A 23,599-nucleotide genomic window follows, 5' to 3' on the forward strand; every position below is an offset into this window, starting at 1 on the left:
CCTTCCTTCCTTCCTTCCTTCCTTCCTTCCTTCCTTCCTTTCCTCCCTCCTTCCTTCCTTCCTTCCTTCCTTCCTTCCTTCCTTCCTTCCTTCCTTCCTTCCTTCCTTCCTTCCTTCCTTCCTTCCTTCCTTCCTTCCTTCCTTCCTTCCTTCCTTCCTTCCTTCCTTCCTTCCTTCCTTCCTTCCTTCCTTCCTTCCTTCCTTCCTTCCTTCCTTCCTTTCTTTCTTTCTTTCTTTCTTTCTTTCTTTCTTTCTTTCTTTCTTTCTTTCTTTCTTTCTTTCTTTCTTTCTTTCTTTCTTTCTTTCTTTCTTTCTTTCTTTCTTCTTTCTTTCTCTTTCTTTCTGCTTTCACCCTTGGAGCTTTGTCAGTAAATCTCAGTGTAGTCTGTGGGGGAGGGGTTTTGGAGCTTGAGCTTCCCTGCCCTCTGAAGGCTTTGATGGAATTAAGTCCAGCTGGGTTGCTGGATGTGCCCTGAGGCCAAAACCACAGGAAGGGGGAACAATATGGAGTGTCTCTGCTGCTTCAACTAGGCTACCTGCTCTGAGGTTCTTGTCCAACTGCTTTCCCACTGGCTGTGTTGGACTCTCTGAGCCTCTTACAGCTTTGCCCACAAGGTGCTCCCTCCATACCAGCTCCTTTGCCTGCCCAGAGGTTCCCACTGCTGCTCGAGGCTTAGGGCTCTAGATGGGGGAGGGGTCTTGGGACCTTCCTTCCTCCTTCCCCTTAAACCTGAGTGTTCTCAAATTCATGCTGGGGGATGGGGGGTTTATACCTTTTAAGTTGAGTCCTGCAGGAGGGTTCCCTGGCTCTGTCTTGTTGTTAGGTTTGATTTTCAGTCCTCTAGGAGCAGTCAGTTTGTAATCAGTAAGGAAGGGTTTTCAGAGGTCTGAACATTTGCTGTCTCTATGTTGCCATCTTGACTCCCTCCTAGAGTCGAGACTTGCTATTACAGATTAAAGTTTGTGATATCGAAATCACTTTAAAAGACTGATATATATTAATTTAAGGTCGCCAAGGAATTCAGCTATGTAATTCCTAAATGAAAACTCAAGTCAGCAGTCAACCTTTTGGAGTTTTTAATTACAAACAGGAGGAAGAAAGGTGAGAGAGAGAGACAGAGACAGAGACAGAGAGAGAAAAATAGGACTTAAATACCCCCTCTCCTTAGGCTGGGCCAAAGGCCCAAGCCCTTAGATAGCTGAGGCAAAGAAAAGAGACCAGTCTCTATCACTCACGTGACCAAAATGGAGAAACAGTCTCAGGGGCCTCCACCTCCAGACTCCTTCAGAGCAAAACCTCTCAGAGCAAAACCTCTCAGAGCAAAAAACTCTCCTCCTCTCTCCTCAGACCCCGCTATCTTTAAGGAAACCATCTAAGTTCCCTCCCCTCAGTTCTCACATCTACCAATCACTGTCGATGTCTCCCCTGTGCCAATGGTGGCTCTAGTTTAACCCAGGACCACCCAGAGGTCTGTGGCTTTGCGCATGTCTGTTGAAGGTCATATTCTCAAATAATTAAATCTTGATCTTTGCTGCAGTCCTTCCTAAATCCTGTTACTCTAAGTAGGGTGGAGATTGTAGTTTCCAAGACCTGGTTCTGTCATTCCAAGTATCGCTATTGTATCAATTCTAAAATCAATCATGACTCAAAGAACTTCCTGTTCTATGCTTAAGCATAGGTCAAAACCCTTTCCATTGTTTAGCAAAAGGTTTCTGTCCTAAAGTAGTCTTAAGTAGGGAGGAGAAGGATCCTCCCATGCTAAGGGTTTTCACATTCCAATAGAGTTCTTACTATCAGTAGGAAATTTTTTCCAGTAGGAAATTTTCCAATGGGGAAATTTCCAACATTCATAAGTCTAAGAAATTTTAAGGTTTACAAGTTTTTCCATTATGCCAATTATTTCTGCTGTGTAGCCTATGCATTCTGCTCTAATAATTTCAATTTCTCTTTTAAACTACTCAGGAACAGCATTCTGTGGTTCCATGCCTTCTGCAAATTCACACCCCTGCCTCATCAGGTATTCAGTCATTTTCTCTTGTTATGTACTGTTTATATATAGATGCCTGAACTCATTAACTAGAACAGAAGGCCATTTCCTTCTTTTGCTAGTAACTTCTCTGTAAGTTTATCTGATTATGTTCAAGATCATTTTTTCCTCCTGAGAGTTTTAGTCTTCTTAGTTTTTTCCCCTTATTTTCTACTCCTCTGAGTCCTTCCCCTCTGATGATAGTTTCCCTGGGGACTGGATTCCAAAACATCTAATCCTCTTCCCATATTGGACAATTCATGGATCAGTAATAGCCTTTTCCTCTGCCCCATGTGACCTCTGGGAGCATAGAGCTGGTCCCAAGTGGATACAGAACTCTCTCCTTCCCTTTTAGTGGATTGCCACATAGCCTCACACACACACGTCCTGCTCTCATGCCCTCTGTTCTCTGGCTCAGCAACATAGAGCAGGGTCATACTGCTACTATTGTAGCCTAAGTAAATTTATGTCTTTGGGAGTTTGGCTTTCCCCAGCCCTGGGAATTGGGTGGGTTCAGGTGTACAGTAGAGTTCCATTTCCCCAGCACATTTCTGTCCGGTACTTCCTTCTTCCACTCTGGACAAGTACAGAATGTTGCCATGGTGCTATCATGGGCTAAGAGCAAGTTTATGCCATTTAGAGCTCTTATCTGTGATGCACTGGGAGGAGGGAGGAGTATTGAGTGTCATTCTATTGCAAGCCTATAAGTTTAGTCAGTTCGCACAGCTTTGCTAATGGAATTGCATTATGAGGTGGGAGGGGGATAGTATCAGTTAGGTTAGTGCTGAGGGATTTCAAGCGAGGCATTAGTTCATGAAGGTTTTATTTGGGGGGGGTCTTAGTATTCTAGACTTCTAGCATACAGTTTCTATGTTAGAGAGGCTTGAGAGGTAATGAGGATCAGAGAAATTGGCTACATACATCCAGTTGGAGCTGAACATTTAAGAAAAGGCAGTATTTCAGTGGAAAAATGGACTTCCAAAATGGGAAAATGATATGAACAAAATTCTAAAGGTGTGTTCAAAGGATACCTGGAGTATAGATTTTTGAGTAAGAAAATAGTGAACAGGAAGGAAAAAATAGTTGAGTAGCAGATTGTAACGTACTTTTAATATCAAGTTTTTGTACTTTAATTTGTAAATAATGGATATTGAAATAGTGGGAGAGACAGAGGGGCTTTAAAATGCTAGGACCAGGAAACCAGTTGTTGTTGGGGACTGATTTCTAGGTAGCACCTTCCTTCTTCTTCCACTAATGTGGACAACTTTCATGGAGTCTTGCCTTGACCAGAAGGTGAGTCAACCCCTCCCAACTTTCTCCTTCGACTTTGAAATCCTCCCTCCTATTATAAAACTTAGAGACAGTCTTCTGTAAACTAAGATATCTAATTTATTTCTTGGAGAAAAAAGTCAGGGAGAGAGAGGGGTAGAGGGAAGAGGTGGGAGGTCCCTAGATATCTTTTTCCTATCAGCTGTTTAAGGCTTTGGCCACAAAGTCTCTTCAGAGCAATGGTTTGACTTTCCCCTAAGGGAAAGTTAGTTTTAAATCAGCAGGTGTCTTCAGTGGGCAAGAACTGCCTTCAGCTCAGCCAGGTAGAAGGGGTATCAGAAGAGCAGCTCTCCTCCCTAGTCCTTGTCAGAGTCTTTGGTAAGAGAGTGACCAGAATCAGCCCTAGCCAACAGTTTTGCTGCTTTTGAATCTTCCATGGAACTCCCTTCCCCTGCTGGCTGAATGTTCCATCTGCCCCTCCTGGGTCCATCTTCTTTAAATCTCAGATTTTCCTCTGCTTTGGGCCATTTCTCTTGATTATAATCCCCCATTTCTGTTTTCAAACAAAGGCAACCAGGCTTTGTTTGCCCATTATTTATACTCACCCAAATTATATGCTAATTTATTCTGTTTATTCTATGAGAATATACTATTCTAAATATTCCGCCCACCCCCACCAAGCAATAAATCCTAATGTATCTTCGCTATCCTAAATCTGTCTAAATCCAAATCTTAAGATTTGGGATGGTAGGAAAATGGGAGAGGTCGTGAAAATCAAATTCCAATGCAGACGTATGTTTTTAAACACAAATAACCACTTCTACAATTAGTAACGTTTTTGTAACAAAGTAAACTTTCCTTCACAATGAACATTTTCTAAGTAAGAACTTGTATAAGCTCTAGTAACTCCTAAGGTAACTATGTCTCATATAATATCATTCTGTCCCTAATATACCTTGAGTTTCAAACTTCCCTAATTGAAACTTTCCCTGTGTGTTACATTTTAGTATACTAAAATTTTTTATATTAGTAGATTAATTTATTAGTATTTTAGAAATGTACATTGTTCTTTCTATACACATTTTACATATGTACATGAGCTCACAATGACCAGAAGTCATTGTGACAAGAATTGTTTTATAATTTTCTGCCTGCCCGAGTCCTGCAGAAGCTCAATTAATATATCAGTATGAAATATGTATGTGCCCTAATTATCAGTTGTTACATTCTTACCTCATCCATGCGTCCTCTTCATGCTATGCTTTTGTGTGAATGTATATGCATTTACCTATATGTGAAGTTAACATGTACGACGAATAATCTCACCTTTATCATCAGTCCTTGATTTCAAAATTCTTCTGGTATTCTTGGTGTTGGTTGCATGAAAATGTACAGGTCCTGAGCCTTTCTCTTTACAGCATTCACTTTTTGCCTGTCGTCTCACCTTGATTGAAGTCCTATGTGCTCTGATGATTTTAACATACAGGATCATACATGTGTGTAAGATTGACTTTTCTTCATGTGTTCATAGGCATGGAAGTAAGTATGAATTCTTCATGTGTGCATGTCAATTTTCTATGGTGTGAAATCTTCATGTGTGGATGCATGTAATTTATTTATTTAATTTGAGGTTTGATATTGAAATTTTTTGTAATTAGGTGTATGGTTCTTTGGAGTTTTGGTGTTATGGAGATTTGAATATTGGAAGATTTTGTTATTTGAATATTTCTAGAGATAGAACTTTCTTTTACCCTCAATATATCCTTTCTTGTTGATATAGATTATTCACGATGTGTGTTTTAGCAGAGATGTGTTTGTGTTTTTCTTGTTAATAAAAGTTCGTTTGACTATTAGCAGAGATCTGATTCCTATCTGGAGCCATTCTCTTTATACCTGAGATTATCTCAAAGTTTTATGCAGTGCCATTATTCTGTTTTGTCATCTTTTACTCTCATTTTTCTCATTTATAGGGACAATTAGAGTTGCTGTTAGGGCATTTGGCATTACTGTAGATTTTCCTATATTTCCTTTTGGTTTCTATTCAGCATGTTTACTCTAAATCTTCTACAGAGCTGTCAGTATTGTGAGCATAATGCTGTTTTACATGAGAGGCATGATACCATGGCTCCTTCCCAGAAACTTTATTGAAAGTAGGAGTAATCATAACTACTTCTAGAGGGCTATTCCATCTAGGTTCTATAGATGTTTCTCTAACAAAATGCTTCACATACACTTTATCTCTAGGCTTGATATTGTGTAGTGAGAAATCCAGTGGTATCCTTTGTACTAATAATCCTAGCTTTCTTAATTCTTCCAACCTATTTTGTATTTCTGCTAAATAGGTATGGAGTTGGCATTCTCCTTTTAGCATGGATACATATGATGGTTTTGTTGTTCTACCATGCCATAAAGGTTGACCATATAGAATTTCGAACAGGGAGATATGCAAGTCATCTCTGGGTCTAATTCTCAGTTGAAATAAAGCTAAAGGAAGAACATCTGTCCACTTTAAGTGTGTTTGTGCACAGAGTTTTCCTATAGTAGTTTTCAATTCCTTGTTCATGCGTTTGACTTCCCTGAATTCTGAGGTCTATATACATCTTGCAAACTATTTTTTACCCCCATGTTCTTATACATTTCTTGTAGGATTTGCAAAGTGAAATGCGAGCCCCTGTCTGAGTCTATAACATCAAGAATGCTATACCTAGGAATTATTTCTTTCAGTAATGATTTTATTACTGTGGCTGTGTTGTTGCACCTAGCCGGATATGCCTCAATCCATCTAGTCAAACGATCCACTATAACCAATGCATATTTGAATCCCTTCTCATTTGGCATGTTAATGTAGACTATCTGCAGACATTGGAATGGCATGTAACTTAAAGGTCTACCTCCCAATGCTACGTTCTTAAAATGACCTTGATTGAATTTCCTACGTATGCCATGTGTCTGACAAACTTTTAATAGCATTTGTAGATATTCCTGGGGCTGTGCAAAGTCTCCGTACCACATTGAGAATGGATTTTACTCTGTAATGATCTTTGGAGTGAATCACATTGCACAGATGTTGGCATAGTTTTCTAAGGAGAATTGACTTCCCACCTTCAGCCAGCCAGATGCCTTTCTCTAATTTGGCTCCTAGATGGTTTTTTTTGTTTGTTTGTTTGTTTGTTTTCCCATGACTGAATGTCATCCCTATGGTAAGCTTTGGTAAGATCGTGCTTTTCCACCAGGGAAAGATTCAGAACATGGTAGGGACCAAATCTGGCTGCATATTTTGCTGTTATATCTGCCCTTTGGTTTCCCAGGGATATCTTTTCCTTGCCATAGGTGTGTGCTTTGCAATGAATAATTGCAATTTCCCTTGGCAACTCCACAGCAGCTATCAGATGGGATATCAGGTCTTTATATGCGATTTGTTTTCCAGCTGTTGTAATAAAATCTGTTTTTCCAACTAAAAGCGTTAGAATGAACAAGTGCAAAAATGTAAGCGAAGTCTGTGTAAATAGTAACTCTTTTGCCAACTTGAGAGCTTGGAGCAACAGTTTTAATTCCCTTCCCTGGGCACTGACATGACTAGGCAGTGAAGCATGCCATAACGTCCTATCATCATTCACTACTGCTGCACCTGTGACCCTGTGTCCTCACATATGAGGATCCATCAGTGTATAACTCCATATCTGGGTCACTAAGGGGTGTATCTTTAAATTATTTCCTAGGCTTATATATCATTTCTACCTCTTTGTTTCAGTCATGTAGTGGTTCACCTCCCAAAGGCAAATCTGGAATCAGAGTAGCTGGATTTAAAGGTGCACACCTCTGAATGGCTATGTTGTCCTTCCCTAGCAAAATGGCCTCATACTGAGACAGACTGGCAGATGTGAATGCATGCATATCCTGTGACCTTAAGAGTTTTTCATTTTGGTGCACAGAATATACACATTCAACTTGCATCCCAGTACAATGTCATTTGCTTCCTTTACCATGAGGGCGGTTGCAGCAATGCTCCTCAAGCAGTGTACCTGTGCTACCTTGTTGATTGTACTGTAGAATGCTATAGGTCTTAAATTTAACCCCAAATATTGTGCCAACACCCCAGAAGCTATGCCCTGAGCATCATGAACATACAAATGGAACTCCTCATAATTTGGTATCCCTAACACTGGAGTCGTGAGAATTGCTTGCTTTAATTTTGACAAAGCATGAAGGTGTTCTTTTGTTAACTGCAACAGTTCTTTTATCACATTCTTTGTCAAGTCTGTCAAGCACTTTGAAATATGGGAATACCCTATGATATACTGTTGTGAGAAACCTTCAACCCCTAGGAATGCTCTGAGTTGTTTCTTAGCCCTAGGGATGCCTAGTTTCTGTATATCAGCTATTCTCCTGCTTGAGATTTTCCTGGTGCTCTCTTCCAGGATAAACCCCAAATATTCTACTTTTGGGAGTACCCACTGAATCTTCATCTTAGAGACCTTGTGTCCTCTCATATATATCTCTGTCAGTAGTCTTTTCAAGTCTTCTAAACATGTCTTAGGATCTGATGACGCTAGAAGTAAATCGTCAATATAGCGTACCAACTTGTGTGCTTGAACCTGATATAGTTGCGAGGTCTCCCCGAAGCAATTGGCAGGAGATAGAGGCTGATTCACAATAGCCCTGGACTAGACGAGTCCAGTAGAGCTTATTTTGTCCCCACGAGAAAGCAAAAATGTTTTGGGAGTCAGGGTGCAATGGTATTGTGAAATATGCTTTGCTCAGATCAATCATGGTGTACCACCGGGTATTGGATGGAATTTTTGTAATAATATCATTTGGTGAAGGTGTAATAGTGTGAGTCTTCTTTATAAAGTTGTTCACTGCCTTAAAATCCTCAACAAATCTCCAGGGAAAAGTGCCATCTTCATTTGGTTTCATTTTCTTAATAGCTAAAATTGGACTATTAAATTCCGACACTGTTGGTCTTAAAATGCCTTGCTCCAAAAAACTGTTGCTGATTGGAGTTATGCCTTGAATGGCTTCCTTACTAAACTTGTATTGCATTGTCTTAGGAGTTACACCATCTTTGACTTCTATTTTAACCAGTGCTGCAGACTTAATTCTACCCACATCATTCTGATGTTTTGCAAAAACCCCTTCTGGTATATCTTCAGGAATTTCATACGTTGATGTTAATGCATGTAGTTGTTCAGGTTTTTCCTCTAATTGCTCCAGATATAGCAATGGATAATGCTTTAGTGAATGTTTGGGTAGATGTAAATATATATTTCCAGACTGTTCACATTGAAGGGTTGCCCTGATTTGACATAAAAAATTGCATCCTTAAAGGTTATCTGGACATCCAGGAATTAGGAGGAAAGTATGGTCAATGGTGGACCTAGTTTAACATTGTACTTTTGATCTCTGGGACCTGCTGTATTTCCCCAGTAGCTCCTGCCACTGAAATCATACCCCCTACAGTGGTATCTCCTGGGAATGTCTTTAGCCTTATATTGCTTTTTCCCCACCTTACTCCACAATATAGTTCAGGTCTTTCAGTTGTCAATGAACAGTTGTCATGTTGTTAATTTGCACTGACCCTTCATCATCAGTTGACTGTATGGTAGTACTAATTAAAATTTCTTGGTTTAATTCATTTCCTGACTGATCTTCTGTAACACTCAGGTCTGTAATGTGTTCCTCTGTCTTTGAACGTGAATCTAAACCATGGATATCTGCCTACTCTTTTTTTTCTCTGAGATGGTCAGACCTCCCCCCCTGCATTCAGAACCATGGCTTCATGGAAGCTTTTTGAATCTTGAGCCACCATGGCAGTTGTTGTGCCCTGCATTCCATCCATATTTTCAAATCTAACAGTTGCCATATTTCCAGTATCTTGAATTTGATTTTCAATATCAAGCCCATTACTAGATATATAATCATTGAGATTTGATTTTTCTATATTATAATGTACAGGGTGAAAGATCTTATCTTCAGGATTCAAGCTAGTTCTAAATCTGTACCAAGCAGCTTTTTGTACTTTTAATCAGTCCAAGTGGGGATTTGTTCATGTCTGTGAGAGTATTTACATTGTATTTAGGTTTTAAAGATACAATTGTCTTAGTATTAGAATCATTAGAATTATCTGTGCAGGCACATAACTGTCTTGGTTTAGAGAATTAAAATTTTGTTTCCTTGTTGTTGCTATCAACTTATGGTGTTGTTGATGCAAGTTTTTATGACTTTTTCTTCTCTGATCAATCCCTAAACCAAATCTGCACCCGAAGAAATTTTCCAGATATGTTTTGATTTTTCTGGTTTTCTCTTGTCTAGTTACTATGCTCCCTGTGTATGAACTTTCTACATCTTGTTTCATCTCTGCTATTGTGTGTTTAATCTCCATATCTATTCTCTCTGCTTTTTACTAATGTTTTGTTTTGCTCCTTCAAGGGAAACTCTCACAGAACACATAAATTCATGTGCAGGTACCACCCTTGTAATCTCTTCTCCCTTTTTGTATTTTGATTTCAAACTTTTTAGTCTATTATTATTATTATTATTATTTTAAACCCTTACCTTCCACCTTGGAGTCAATTGACTCCAAGGCAGAAGAGTGGTAAGGGCTACGCAATGGGGGACAAGTGACTTGCCTAGGGTCACACAGTTGGGAAGTGTCTGAGGCCAGATTTGAACCTAGGACCTCCCATCTCTAGGCCTGGCTCTCAATCCAATGAGCTACCCAGCTGCCCCCAGTCTCTTATTATTTTTGACACTATTCCAAATCCTTTATCCCAGGCCCAATCTTTTTCTGTATTAATTTAGGGTCCTGGCTTCATGCTGTATATCTCCCTTTTGCCACTATATCAGAGTATTGTGGTTTTGCTCCAGATTGTATAGCTTGACTACATTGATTTCAAATCCGTTGTTTCCAAATTTTTCAGAGAGCAGTGTGTGCAGCAAGTGTTTGTGGACCTGTAATAAGTCTTGTGCTGATTTCTTGTGCTTTTGTTATTGCCCTATTCTTATTTTTTCTTGAGATAACAGTCTTTTACAATGTGGCCAACCTGTTTACATAAAAAACACTTTCTTGTTTCTCTCTGACTCCTCTGGTTTTGATAAGAGGGTCTAGAGTATGTTTTTATTTCATTTAAACTCTTTAATTTCTTCCATTTCCTTCTGCTTCAAAGATTCTTCTGTATTGTGTAGTTTTTGTTTTAGTTCATCCTTTTCTCTCTCTTGCTCTCTTTATTTGTCATACAGATATGTTTATGTGTCCCTCAGTTCTGTAATTGAGATTGAATCATACTTGGGGAAGAAGTTTCTAAAAAAGTTCCTCAACTACATGTTACATCCCCTTAAGAACTGTCTCTTTATATGGGCCATTGATTCCTGCGAGTCCATATTTATCCCCATGATGGACTCAATACTTTCTGATAACCTATGTTATCGTATGTTGTAGGGCGTTCATTTTTCTCTTGCATCATTTTGTCGAATTTGTTCCATGCATTGGACTTTGAACAGAAAGATTCAATTGCTTGCAGAAGATCTTCTCTGCATTTCCTCAGACAAGCAAAATTTGATGGTCTGGCAAAGTCAAAGTCCTCTCTTTCATTTGCCCTGGGCCAGTCTGTGAAGGTGGCATCCTGCCTAGTTTTTTCTACAGATTGCCGTTATTCGTGGGGGCTAAATACTTCTGACATAATTAAATCTGTATCATCAAAGTCAGGCTCAAAGATCTTGAAGACCTGTTTCAGCTCTTTTATACATTTATAATGTTTGTACAGAAATTTTGCTAGGACCAGGAAACCAGTTATTGTTGGGGACTGATTTCTAGGTAGCACCTTCCTTCTTCTTCCACTAATGTGGACAACTTTCATGGAGTCTTGCCTTGACCAGAAGGTGAGTCAACCCCTCCCAACTTTCTCCTTCGACTTTGAAATCCTCCCTCCTATTATAAAACTTAGAGACAGTCTTCTGTAAACTAAGATATCTAATTTATTTCTTGGAGAAAAAAGTCAGGGAGAGAGAGAGGTAGAGGGAAGAGGTGGGAGGTCCCTAGATATCTTTTTCCTATCAGCTGTTTAAGGCTTTGGCCACAAAGTCTCTTCAGAGCAATGGTTTGACTTTCCCCTAAGGGAAAGTTAGTTTTAAATCAGCAGGTGTCTTCAGTGGGCAAGAACTGCCTTCAGCTCAGCCAGGTAGAAGGGGTATCAGAAGAGCAGCTCTCCTCCCTAGCCCTTGTCAGAGTCTTTGGTAAGAGAGTGACCAGAATCAGCCCTAGCCAACAGTTTTGCTGCTTTTGAATCTTCCATGGAACTCCCTTCCCCTGCTGGCTGAATGTTCCATCTGCCCCTCCTGGGTCCATCTTCTTTAAATCTCAGATTTTCCTCTGCTTTGGGCCATTTCTCTTGATTACGATATCCATTTTTGACCTGGAGGATGACTTGGTAGTGTAGAATATATTTATTTTAAAAATAATTTTATTCATTCGTTTTTACAAGCACTTATTATCTCTACCCAATCCCCTACGTACAATGAACAACTTTTTAAAATAATGAAATGCTTATAACATATATAATTCCTCAAAAACAAACTCCTACATTGGCTTTGTTCAAAAATATGCGTCAGTCAGTCCTTCACTTCTCTGGCAGGACATGGGGTAGCATGTTTCATCTTAATTCTTCTAGAATCATAGTAATAAATACAGATTATAGTTCTGAAGTCTTTCAAAATTATTTTTATTGTATAAAGTATTCCTCAAGTTTTGCTTATTTCATTCTGCTTCTGTTCAGAGATCTTCCTACTTCCCTCAGAAACTGTCCATTTTGTCAATTCTTAATGGCCTAGTTTTCATTTTATACATATGCCATAATTTTTTATAAGCCATAAAATGTTATGAGTATTTCCCAATAAGTAGTCACCCTCTTAATTTCTATTTTTTAAAAAATAGGCATTCATTTTATTAAATAGTGAGCCTTTCCCTAATACCTAGAACTTTGGGTTTATCAGACACTAGATTACTATGCTCATTTTTTTTCTGTATACAGTAGGGCCCCTTTATCTATGGTTTTATTTTCTGCAGTTTCTTATCTACTGTTAACCAGAAGCACTGGAGGTCAACCCAGAAGTCTATCAGTAAAGCTTAGAAGTCAACTAGGGGAGCTGACTTTTTTTTAGGTTTTTCTTTTGGTGGGAGGATGGGAAGAGATCACAGAGCTGCAGGGGGGGGGGGAGGAGTAGGGAGAGAGAGTACATGTATATGGAGATCAGCAGATGTTCGATTATTTCCAAGGTTTCAGCCATCCTAGTAGGTCTTAGAATATAACCCCATGGGATACATTGGGTACCTAATCAATTCTACTGATCTGTATTCCATTCTCTTTATTACCCCTTACCAAATTATTTTGATGATTACAGCTTTGTATATAGTTTGACAGCTAGTATTAGTAGGCACCCTTCCATCCCTATGTTTCTTAAAAATTCCATTGATATTCTTGACCTTTTTTGTTTTTCCAGATGAATTTGATTATTCTTCTTTCTAATTCTATAATTGTTTGGTAATTTGGTATACTACTGAATAAGTAAATTAGGAAATATTGTCATTTCTCTTATATTGGCTTGGCCTACCCATAAACAGTAGTTATCCGTTTATTTAGATTTCTCCTTATTTATGTGATGAGTGCAGTGTTCCTAACCCAGAACAATGTAGAACTTCCTAAATATGATTCCTGAGGACAAAAATCTTCCCATTGTTGAGATTATGATGTGTGGTTAGGTCTTCTCATCTATCAGTAGTAACCCCTTAGGTAGATGTGAGGTCCGGAATTGGACAGAAAAAAAGAGCAGACGGATTTGTTCTTCAGAAATTAAAGAGTTTTCTTTGAATGATTATTTTAGGCATCTCCTTGTGGCAGAGGCCCATATCAAAATACCTTTATTTGTCTCCTAATATTATATAGCATTGTTATAGAATATTAAGAAATACAAAGAAATAAAAGCAAGGATCAACCAGTGGGCTGTGAAGAAGCATATGATAGACAAGAAGAAACGGCAATATATTTCTTTTTAAAAAACACTTACATATTTATATAAGTATATTTTTTATTTGCATGAATGTTTATTAACACACTATATGTATATCTATATATGTTGGAAAATATAATTCAAGAGAAGAATATTGTATTTTTTTCACTCAGGTTACTTCCAGCTCTAAATCTATGATCTCATGGCGCCTGTCTCTCTCAGATACTTTAGAGATTCAGCCCTGTCTCCTAGGGCAGCTAGGTGGCCAGGTGGAGAGAATGCTGAATTCAAAGTCAGGCAGTCCTGAATTCTTCCTTAAACTTTTACTTTGTGACCCTAGGCAAGTCACTTTCTCTCAGATTTAGCTTTTTGCTACAAAAAGAAGATAATGATAGCACCTTCTTTCTAGGATTTGTGCAGGAATCAAATTAAATAACATTTATGATAAAGCTCTTTACAAACCATAAAGTGCTATATTAATGCTAGTTATGATCATATCTCCTACATCCACATTTAAGCACATTTTCTCATCTATAAAATGGAGGGAAAATAATATGTCACAAATTTTTATAAAAATATTAGCTCTTAGAATGAACCCTCCTGCTTTTTGCTTTGATTTTTTGTCACATTATATAATCAGTCTTGAATCTGAAATAAAACCTTCTAGAACTATACTCTATAATAGTCACTATTAATAATAGATTACTTATTAATAATAGAAACAATATATTTCAAGGAAGAATTACGCAGGAAAAATTGGAAATAATGTCATCAAATAAACAATGGAAAAAGAAAATTGGTTGTTGAAAGTGAAGAACATCACCAGTTGACACCATGTATTAAGAGCCACACGATAACAAAAGTCTAAAAGAGAAGAAGCCTCTAAGATGTTGGGTAGACCCTCTGCAATGATTTGGGGATAGAAGAGTGAGTTTCACAGGATGAGGAGGACTGTTCATTGCAATAGTATCCTGGGAATTCACCTTCTGTGTTTGTATGAAATGAGGCACTCAAAAGTTACTGAAGAGTTCATAAAAGATTTGCTTTGCTTTCATACTGTAAGGATAGGCAGCAAGGATACTGTGGCCCTTAGCCTCCCTGGGTCTCAGCCCAGTGGGTGGGGGAAGGGTCCCAGGAACTTCCTTCTTTCTTTTCCTTAAACCCCAGAATTCAACCTTCTCTGCGTATCTTTGAAGTTGAACGGAGCAGGAGAGCCCCTGACTCGGTCCTGTTGTTGGATTGGTTTTCTGTCCCCCTCGAAGGGCTTTATTTTTGATTGATGTGGAAGGGTTTTCCTAGAGGACTCACCTTTTTGATGCTTCTGAGCTGCCATCTTGACTCCACCCCTCAGTCTCCACTTGGCTTCCCTAGATGCAATCCTGGTCCGTGGGGCAGTCTTTGTCTGATCACTTCTGTCCTGAGGCACTGCAACACTCAGTGTGGTTAGCTAATAATTAAATTCCATTTCTAATAATAAACATAGTATATTTCATGAGGCTTATTAAGGATCATTAGAAGTCAAGGAATACAGAGGATGCACAATAAAAACCGTTTAAAATCCCCGCACTTGGCTTACCACCACACTAGCTGCATCTTTGCAAAGGAAGAGAGCGCGGAGGCGTGACTGCCAGTTAAATACCAATCGGGGTCTCGCCAAGGTGGAGCCTGAGGAGAGATTATGGGGAATTCTGGGAAATGCCAAGGACTTCTGGGGATGAAGTCTGGGGTTCAAAATCTCCATTTGTACAGTTAACTTCTTGACTTTTTGTTTCTGACGAGGGAGGTAAAGTCCATTCAGTTCTCAGGGATAGTTTGTTGTAAAGTAAAAATTACCTGAAGTCCCATGGATTAGGTACTGCTTTCAATCACTAAATCAACAAAGCAGAAATACTTAACTGCAGCAGCTTCATATGGAATATGACTATATGAGCAGCAATAAAAAAATGGAGCTTTACCGAAAGCAGGAGAGGAAGATGGGGGCAACCACTAGCTAATCAAAATGGAAATGTGACTTTTTCCCCAGCCTTGATACTGTTAGTAGTATGATTTTCTATCTTCCCGAAACAATATCTGTACATTCGAAATAGAGCTTGGGGCAGTGCCCTCTTCTTATCCGAGAGGCATCAAGAAATGTGGGTTGTTTCTTTGCCATCATAGAGGTTCTCTTCTGATAACAGCAACAAGAAGCCTGAGCTAGAGTTTCTCTTGTCACAGGCCCCACTTTCATCAAACTTTACGTATTTGTATCTCAGGCCATAGTTTGGAATAACCTAGCGTTTTCTCTTTGAAATACCTTCATATAAGCTTTATGGCAGGCACTTCCACAAGTAGATACAAGTACTGAGAAGCTGTGAACACCACAATAAATCGAAATTAATACAATAACAATGATTAGTGTTATAAAACAGGCTTTTCAAAATTTCCTTGATCCAGCCCAGCCCTGGAACCAATCCCACAGATCCATTTAGATCTCCCTTCATGTTTAATCTCTTGGAGAACTTTTCCATCACTCTCCAGTTTCATTCAGGTGCTGAGAAATAGTAAGGGTTTGGTCAATCATATATATGAAACATTCAGTTAATGTCTGTTATAAGCAACAGATTTTTTATTCTGTAGTCTTTGGGTTTAGCTATCATCTGGGAAATACTTTCACATGACAGAGGCAGGTAGGTGGCTCAGTGGACTGAGAGCCAGGCCTAGCGATGGGAGGTTCTGGAGTCCGATCTGTCCTCAGATATTTCCTGCCCGTGTGATCTGAGTAAATCACTTACTCTGAATTGCTAGTCCTTACCAGTCCTTAATCCCAGCCTTTGGATTTGCCTAGCACTGGGCTAGGGGAGGGGGACAGTGCTTTGGTCTTTGTTAGTGACTTACCAAGTGTGTAGTAGGGCGACTTTAAATTCTTGATTGAACTTAAAATAGACAAAGGCAATACAAATTCCCCTTCACCATACCATGATCGTGTATTTATCTGTACCATATACATATAGTCCACTAACTTAAAACTTCACACTGAAGCACCATTGAACATGATTTTTCTTCAATTCAGAAAATACATCAGATTTGTAGGGACTTAGAGCCGTCTTTATGATCATGAATTATCACTGTGAATAATGGTATTGGAGATTTGTTGATTTATTGTGAAGGCACAGGAAAAAGCAAGTTGATGAATATGTATTGCCTACATAACCTATTGAGTTAATCAGTAAATTTATCTTGCACAGGTATTGACTGCAGGTAGACAAAAAACTGGGCTCATAAATGTTCTTTAACTTTATTTTTTTATTATAAACTAAATCATTAATAGACCTTACAATTAAGAATAACAAAAAAGGATTGTATAAGAGACCATGAACTCATTATATACAATTTTTAAAGAATGTGATAAGTTTAACAGAATAACAAAATTGTTTTATTTGAACCTCATTTGTAATTTTAAAATATTTAATCTTTTTTATTCCTTTTTTAAGCATTGATAAATGTGTAAAAGTATAGTCAAGAAAAATGATTCACTATATTAGTCATGTCATAATTATTGTCTTCTTAAATCCTTTCAGAATTATGTGGTTGCCCAGTAAATTGTCTTCCTGGTTCTACTCATTTCATTCTGCATTGACTCATATAAAATATTAGTATATCAAGGAGTTTGTATAAAGGGAAAAAGAAATTGGCTATAGAAATTTTGTAATGTAGCCAAATTGAAGGACAGTAGTAACATGGATACTAGTACAGATCAATCTTTCAGGAAAGAAGTCATTAAGAATTGTCCAAAATGAGAAGACGTATATTAGTTGTATCACTACTAGTAATTTCACATTAATGAAAATGCAAAGCCAATGAAGTACTTTTTTTTTAGCAAGGATGAGTGTTGAAAAATCCAACACTAAGTGAAAGAGTATTACAAGTGCAAAAAAAAAAGAATTTTTAGCTTATATTCAAAGTAAAATAAAGTTCATGGTAATGCAGCAAAGCACTGTGGCGTGCTCAGGGCGTGTTGGAGCACAAAGGACAGCACGGCCACCCAATGCAGCTGAGGAAGTCTCCAGGTGTAACGACTTTTCGTGCCTCTGGACCCAGGCTTCCCACGCCGAGAGAGTGGGACTGTCTGTGCATCGGCTTTTCCACTGAAATCTCCTTCACGCACAAGTGTTTTTGTGCACACTCATCTATCATAGATAAAAACGCGCAAAGACAATCATCATCCTCGGTTACCAAGAGACTACTACTACTATAGTTCATGGAAGTTCTTCCAGTTCATATAACAATCAATGGTAGTGATTAAAAAAAAAAGAAAAGAGTGTCAATTAAATGCCTAAAAATATACAAAATATATAGCATAAGGAAAACAAAGACAGTGTTGGTACTACCATGATAAGTTGATGTGTACTTTAAAAATAATAAACTGTTCTGGTAGCAAAGACCTGGAAATTGAGAGAATGTCTAACAGTTGGGGAATGGCTAGACAAATTTATATATGATTGTGATAGAATATTATTGTACCATGAGAAACAAAAGCAGATTAAAAAATTTTTTTTAACTTGGAAGAATCTACTTGAAGTAATGAGGAGTGAAACAAGTAGAACCAAGAGAACATTACATACAGGTATAGAATTAATATTTAAAAAATAACGTGTGAATGTCCATCTCCAGAGAATGAACTAAAAGATAGAAACATGAAAGATACAATCTATGAATATATGTCTTTGTGTTTGGTGATACCATCTACAGTGTAGAGAGAATAAGGAGGGACTAAGATACCTGAGAATAAATTCTATTAAATAAATATTTTTTAAAAAGAATAAGCTTTGATATGTAAAATAAAATTCTAAGAAATTAGTATCTGGATATGAAAATTTAATTTATTGACTAGGTTAGAAGTAATCAATAAAGATCAATGATTCCCTTGTTTATCAAAAACAAAGATACAGGTCAAGATGGCGGCATAGAGGCAGCAAACATTCAGACCTCTGAAAACCCTTCCTTGCCGATTGCAAACTAAAGGCTCCTAGGGGACTGAAAATCAAACCTAACAACAAGACAGAGCCAAGGAACCCTCCTGCTGAACTCAATTTAAAAGGTATGCCCCCCCCCCCCCCCAAAAGCCGGAATTTGAGAACACTCTGGTTTAAGGGGAAGGAAGAAGGAAGGTCCTGGGACCCTTCCCCCACCCAGAGCACTAAGCCTCCAGTGGCAGCTGGAACCTCTGGGCAGGCAAAGGCGCTGGTATGGAGGGAGTACCTTTCAGGCAAAGCTGTGCCAGGCTCAGAGCATTCAACACAGGCAGTGGAGAAGCAGATAGAGGAGAATCATAGAGCGCAGAGCGGGAGGCATAGTTGTAGCAGCAGAAACACTCCATATTGCACCGCCCCCCTCCCCCCTTCCTGAGGTTTTGGCCCCAGGGCACATCCAGCAACCCAGCCAGACTTAATCCCATCAAAGCCTCCAGAGGACAGGGAAGCTCAAGCTCTAGCACCCATCCCCCACCCACCTCTGAATTTAATCCCATCACAGCTTCCAGAGGGCAGAGAAGCTCAGGCTCCAACACCCCTCCCCCACAGACTGCACTGAGAGATTTACTGACAAAACTCCAAGGGTAAAGGCTGAAAGAAAAGCCCCAAACCACCAAAAAATGGGAGGAGCAAGAGCTCAGGCCACAGCAGGGAGTAAAGAAGGGCTAAATATGAGCAAACAACAGAAAAAGAAAAAAGAAATTACAATCGACAGCTTCTATACAGGCAATGAACAAAGAGCAAACAGAGCAAAGAAGAATGAAGGAACTCCAAGCAAAATAAACAGATAACCCAGCAAATTGGATACAGGCCCTGGAAGAATTCAAAATACAATTCAAAACACAATTAAGGAGGCTGAAGACAACTTTAAAAACAAAGATGTAAGGCCCTAGGCCATCTTGAATGCTCCTGCTGTTCCTGTGACAACTCATTATTTGGCTCTCCCCTGAATATCAAAAATTGATTCTGAGTGAAAACAATGTGGAGATGGGTTTAAGAGCTTTTGGCTTCTCCCTCATCATTAAGAGGAGAGGATAGCTGAGAAAGTAGCCTTGTCATGAGACTTTAATAGCTCTTATTGATCCAAGGGGGAAAAAATCAAGCTTGTTCTTGTCAGACTCCCCTTTACAGGCCATATTACCTTATACTTCAATATCAAGGACCAAGGGCAAAAGCTCATAGACCCTAGGGTTTAGGGTAGATTTTGTTTATAGAGAAAATAGAACTTAAACTCCCTTCCCAACTTAAGAGATACCTCAGAGAAAGGACATTTCTAGAGCTATCAGAGAAATCTATTTTGAGCTTGGACAGGAAAAGCAAATCTTTATATATAGATTAATATCAAAAATCAAATGATACAGCATTAAAATTAATTTTCCTTAGGTAGATGCATAGTTTTAAGTTTAATTTTTGAATACTTAAATGTTTGTGTTTGATGATTGTCAAGTTCTGACTCAAATATGATTTTAAAATAAATTTAATTTGTTATAAATTTATCTCATTGAAATTTAACATAAAAATGACAAATTTTTGTAGCCTATGTTTGAATTAACTATTAATACATTATAACAATCTGCTTTGGAGCTTACAAAATCATCTGCGAAGTACAGATTGTTATAATGTATTAATAGTTAATTCAAACATAGGCTACTTTAAGAATGACATTTAGTATACAGCATAGGAGATTATATTTTGAGTAGTGCCTTCAATGTTGCCTGACACATTTCAGGAAAGACATAGAAAATCTGTAAAGAATAAGAGGGCTGGGGAAGACAATGGATGAAGATAAGTACATGAGTTGGGGAGACCTGATTTCACACGTCTCTAGATGCTAGCCATGACCCTAGACAAGTCATTTAACCCTATTTTCCTTAGTTACTCATCTGTAAAATGAGCTGCAGAAGGAAATTGCAAGTCTCTCCAGTATCTTTGTCAAGAAAATCTTAAATGGCTTCACAAAGCATCAGACAGGACTAAAATAACTGAGCCACAAACAGCAGCACATGAGAAGAAATGACTGTGATATTCTGCCGGAGAAGATGGGATGGAAGGGAATCGCTTGTTATAGAGGGGTTAACTTGATAAGGAAAACAGCTGCTTGGGAAATGGATTGAAGGAACTGATGATACTGTTGAGAACATCAGAGTGATGTGAAATGAACAGCTAGAGAGAAGAAACTCGGTGAAAGAACTTTTTTCCCCAGTGAATTGTGCCTGGTGCTTTCAGCTGATAAAACAGTGGAAGGAGGAGCTAGATGAGGCTTGAGAAGGAATGAAAGAGACTTAAAGTAGGCTGTGGTGATAGTGAAGAGATGTAGAATAATACATTGATTACTATTATCTTGACCCATTTGAAATGATGTAACATAAGTAGTGGACCCAGCCAGCTTTGCCCAGCATCATGTGAATATGAGAGAGGGCAGAAGATGGTGGCGTTTATAGCAGGGCAAGTTCTTCAGTAGGATCAAAGGGCAAGGAACCCCGGGGAAGAGGACTGCATAAAGCTGAACAAGTTCTTCAGAAGATCAAGATAGGGAAGGAGTGAGAATGTCGCTAGTTCAGAGGCGATGGCCGGAGGGAATTGAAGGGTAGAGGGATTAGAAGTCAAGAATGAAGGTTTGGGAATTGCCAGGCTGAATGACCACAGATTATGATGAGGTCATTTGAGTTTATGAACGTGGATGTTGGCCTCTTGTGGGACTTGGCAAGATTAAGGATTCTGTCTCTTATATGCACTTGGGGTGGAGCGGATAAGTCATGAGAAAGGAATAAAAGTTGAGGACCTGAGAAGTTGGGGTGTTTCAGGGAGTATCCAGTGAAGTGAGCATGTAGTTAATCATGAGTTTCCTTGGGATGGTCTGGGTTAGGCCCCTCTCTAGGGTTTCTGCTCTTACTTTCCCTTTTGCAGCTCTTCACTGTTTCCTGAACCAATACTGCTAATGTTCTTCCACTGTGTTTCTTGGTTATTAACAGATTTTAAACTAGTGTTATCCTTAACTCGTACGTCTCTCAGGACGGCGAGCAGATCAAGACGTTTTCTGGTTGTTGGCTTTAGGACTCTTTTTACCGTCTCATTGTGATGTTAGCTTCACATCAGTTAAACTTGTATAAGAAATAGCATTACTCTGGGTTACCTTCCTTTATCCTCTGTCCATTTTTTAAGCACTGGTAGTTTAATAGTACACTGTATCAAAACAGTTGAGATGCTTTCCATCTATTTTATACCCTCTTGACTGACCACATCTCCTTTCTAAACATGCATCTCTCCAGTACCACCTTTTATTCTCTTTTGTGCTCACAGTTTATGTTGGGCAATAGGTTGACTGTGGGTTTCAATGTTTTTGTTTTCATGAAATGTACCCTAAAGAATCAAAATTATAGATTGTAATTTATGTAACCATGAAGCATCACCTACAAAACTGTTGAGAGTGTTAGATGTCTTCCACCTAACAGGAAAGTCAGGAATAAGTAAAAGTTTGGTTTTCATCAGTTCCTTATACCTCAGTCTTCCACCTATTTTTTCAGTCCATTGACACTGGTTTTCTGGCTTTTTTTACATTTCATTTCTTGGCTCTGTTTATTTTCTTTGTCACCCATGCATGGGCTGCTTTAACTCCATTCTTTCACCAGAGACCCTTCCCAACCCCCTTAATTCTAGTGCCTTCTCCCTGTTAATAATTCTCTATTTATCCTGTATATACATTGCTGCACATATATTTGTTAGCATATTATCTCTCACACTGGATTGAAAACTTCCTGAGGGTGGAGACTTGTCTTTTGCCTCTTTTTGTATCATCAGTATTTAGCACAGTGCCTGACATGTTGTTCTATCCTCCACTATCTCTTGAAATCTGTACCAAGTTCATAATCATTGTTTCCATAACACTATCTACCCATCTCAATCTCTGCTATCCCTTTCTTCTTTTGCCTTCAATCTTTCCCAACTTCAAGTCTTTTCCAGTAAATCTTGTTTTCTTATTATGTAGCCAAAATATTTAAGCCTCACCTTCAGTATTTGACCTGATTTCCTTGCTGTTCAAAGGAGTCTTAAAAGTCTTTTCTAGTACCACAATTTGAAAATGTCAGTTTTGGAATTCTCAGCTTTCCTTAGAGTCCAAGTCTCACAGCCATATCTTACTACTGGAAAAACCATAGTTTTGACTGTATGGCCCTTTGTCAGTAAAGTGATGTTTCTGCTTTTTAATATGATTTCCAGATTCACTATAGCTTTCCTTCCAAGGAATAAGTGCCTTTTAATTTCATGACTGGTAGTCATTGTCTGCAGTAATCTTGGAACCCAAGAATATAAGATCTCAGAAAGCTTCCATTTCTTCTCCTCTATTTGCCAGGAAGTGATGTGACCAGTTGCCAAGATCTTAGGTTTTTTGTTTTTTTTTTAATGTTAAGCTTCAAGCCAACTTTTACATTCTTCTCTTTCACCCTTATCAAGAGGCTTCTTAATTGTTCTTCACTTTCTGCCATCAGAGTTGTATCATCTGCATATCTAAGATATTGACATTTCAGCAACCTTAATTCTGGATTTTGATTCACCCAACATAACATTTTTCATGATGTACTCTGCACAGAAGTTAAATAAGTAAGGTGACAATATACATCCTTGTACTTCTTTCCCATTCTTAAACCAATTCGTTTTTCCATATTCAGTTCTTCCTATTGTGTCTTGGTTTGCAAATGGGTTCCTCTGGAGACAAGATCTGCTATTCCCATTTCTTTGAGAACTTGGCAAATCTTGTGATCCACACAGTCAAAAGCTTTAATGTAGTCAATAAAGAAGAAGTAGATATTTTTCTGGAACTTCTTTGCTTTCTCTATAATCCAGAAAATCTTAGCAATTTTGTCTTTAGTTTTTTTTTTCATTGGAAATTTGTATTTAATTAATTCATTTAGAATATTTTTCTGTGGTTACATGATTCATGTTCTTTCCTCCCCCCCCCCCATCATACAAGCAATTCCACTGGATTTCCTATTTCCATATTATTAATATTTGCATTAGTGTGATTGCTTAGAGTCTACATCCCCAATCATATACCCATGGACCCATGTGATCAAGCAGTTGTTTTTCTTCTGTGTTTCTACTTCTATAGTTCTTTCTCTGGATGTGAATAGTGCTCTTTCTCATAAATCCCTCAGAATTGTCCTGGATTATTGCATTGCTGCTAGTAGAGAAGTCCATTACATTCAATTGTGGCATAGTGTATCAGTCTCTATGTATAAGGTTCTCCTGGTTCTGCTCCTTTCACTTTGCATTAATTCCTAGAGGTTGTTCCATTTC

General features: G+C 38.5%; 1 protein-coding gene across 6 annotated transcripts in view; it reads left to right on the top strand.

Moving 5' to 3' along the window:
• ZBTB21 (zinc finger and BTB domain containing 21) overlaps positions 1–23,599 on the top strand; it is a 51,240-nt gene that overhangs the window by 15,548 nt on the left and 12,093 nt on the right. For 2 of the 6 annotated variants that reach the window (XM_007493056.2, XM_056797054.1), the window contains exon 3: positions 1,964–2,018. The exons of 3 other annotated variants lie outside the window; for them this stretch is intronic. The gene's annotated coding sequence lies outside the window, so the exon portion shown is untranslated. Of the gene's footprint in view, positions 1–1,963; positions 2,019–18,220; positions 18,376–23,599 lie in introns of all 6 variants that reach the window. One more of the 6 variants, XM_056797053.1, reaches the window with a different exon arrangement.

This window comes from Monodelphis domestica, chromosome 4, assembly GCF_027887165.1.
Source record: "Monodelphis domestica isolate mMonDom1 chromosome 4, mMonDom1.pri, whole genome shotgun sequence".
Taxonomy (NCBI): Eukaryota; Metazoa; Chordata; class Mammalia; order Didelphimorphia; family Didelphidae; genus Monodelphis; species Monodelphis domestica.